The sequence below is a fragment of the Salvia splendens genome, chromosome 22 (assembly GCF_004379255.2).
Source record: "Salvia splendens isolate huo1 chromosome 22, SspV2, whole genome shotgun sequence".
NCBI lineage: Eukaryota > Viridiplantae > Streptophyta > Magnoliopsida > Lamiales > Lamiaceae > Salvia > Salvia splendens.
In genome coordinates this window covers 19,120,140-19,122,215 of record NC_056053.1, presented here as the reverse complement: position 1 = coordinate 19,122,215, position 2,076 = coordinate 19,120,140, and the positions used below count along the sequence as shown (strand labels likewise).

At 41.0% G+C, this 2,076-nt stretch overlaps 1 pseudogene; it reads left to right on the top strand.

The window, feature by feature from the left end:
• The first annotated feature begins 200 nt into the window (after window positions 1-200).
• LOC121786869 lies at window positions 201-1,684 on the top strand (annotated as a pseudogene).
• Window positions 1,685-2,076: the final 392 nt, after the last annotated feature.

Below are 2,076 nucleotides of genomic sequence, written 5' to 3'. Positions count from 1 at the left end.
CCCCAAAGGGCATTTAACCCCCCAGCCGATGCGATCTCGCCACGTGCACCTACAGTACCGTCAGCACCACATCCAACGGCCTCGACCCCCTCCGCAACAAACACAGAGAAAACACAGAGCCAAGAGAAGGTGCAGCGCGTAACGAATCCCACCAATGAGAGCGGTCGGATGAGGTTCACGCGGATCGGTGACATGGCGGGGGGAAATTGAAATCCCGCCCAAACCCGGACTTCAATTTGGTTTGTGAGTGAATTTTGGGAGAACTTTTGAGGCTCTTTCCTTTCAGACCCCTTATCCCTCCCTCTCACATATACCACTCTCTCTCACTAACGCACACACACAACGCCAACGCAAAGCATATCTCTTCGTTTTTCTCTCTCTCTAGAATTCTCATTATTAGGTGAGTTCAAAATTGTGTTTCTCGCCGAGTTGCACCGATCCTGACCGAGTTTTCCGCCGATTTCGCAGGTTCGACATGAAAGGAGGAAGATCCAAGGCAGAGTCGAAGAAAGCGGATGCGAAGTAGGTTTTTCCGATTGGTTTTGCTTTAGATCCGTGATTTATGGTGTGTGAGTTTGTTTCCGAGGCTAATTGATTATTTGCTTTGTGTAGGCTTTCGGTGAAGAAAGGAGCTGCGGGCGGTAAAAAGCCGGCGGTGAAGAAGGGGAAGGCGGCTAAGGATCCGAACAAGCCTAAGAGGCCTGCTAGTGCCTTCTTCGTCTTCATGTATGGATTTGTACATGTTGATTTTTCCTCTACTTATATATGAATTTGTTTTTCTGATTTGTTATCTGTAAAACTCGCAGGGAGGACTTCAGGAAGACTTACAAAGAGAAGCACCCGAACAACAAATCGGTCTCCGCTGTGAGTAGTTACTCCTAGTTTAGATCCAGATCCAGAATTGAGTGTAGTTTTGGTTGTTTCTATGAAGTTTTGACGAATCATATATACGAATTCTTCGTAGGTTGGAAAGGCTGGTGGTGAGAAATGGAAATCCATGACTGAAGCTGTAAGCCTGACGTTGCTTTGAAATATGATTATAGCATCATTTTTCTTCAAATTTCAATTGTTCAATCAATTGAGTTCACGATCTTCGGTTTACAGGAGAAAGCTCCATACGTCGCTAAGGCGGAGAAGAGGAAAAGCGATTATGAAGTAACACTCAAGGCTTACAACAAGAAACTCGTAATTCTCTCACCATATTCTGTTATTTTTGGTTAATTTTTCCCGCGTCAACTAAGTTAAAATCTCTAAGCAGAACGACGGTGGTGGTGCTGATGACGAGTCCGACAAATCCAAGTCAGAGGTAAACGATGAAGATGATGACGACGAAGATGGCAGCGCAGATGTAATTAAGCACTGCTTAATTAAATTATTTTTTACTAAGAATATTTTTAATTTATGTTCCAATTTGCAGGATGATGAGGATGAGGACGACGAGTGAAGGAGACGTGGTCTTCTAGAAACTATGCTACTACCACTTTGCCATCTGAACTAGTTACCCCTCTTTTTATAAATAGCTTTCATCTTTTCTTCTTCGTCGCTATTTTCCTATATTTTTTTGTTTTTAATTTGGTGTAGGAAAAAAGAATTAAAAAATAGGTGATGTTCGGATGGTATTGGCTTATGTACTCTTTGTTTAGATCTTTCGGTGCTTAATGATAATCAATCGCACTTGTCTTAATTGTTTTTTTATTCCTGATTTAATGCTTTTATATTCTTGATTTAATGTTGATTTGGATTTAATTTAATGAATTGTGCGGTAGATACATGAAATATTTGTATTCCACACATTGATTTGTCTCTTCCTGTTTCGTTTATTTTCCATTTTTCTAAAATTTTCCTTTTTTAAACTCCTTCAGTCCCGCCCTACTTGCACTTATTTCCTTTTTGGGCGTCCTAAGTTACTTGTACTCTTTCCATTTTTAGTAAAAAATTTCACCTACAACCATCATTTTTTACTTTCCTATACACTCATTCCTTAATCTTCGTGCCGAAAAGGAAAGGGGCGAGTAGCCCGGGACAGAGGGAGTACAATAATTAGTAACGGTAATATGGTTTAGGGTCATGTGTCTC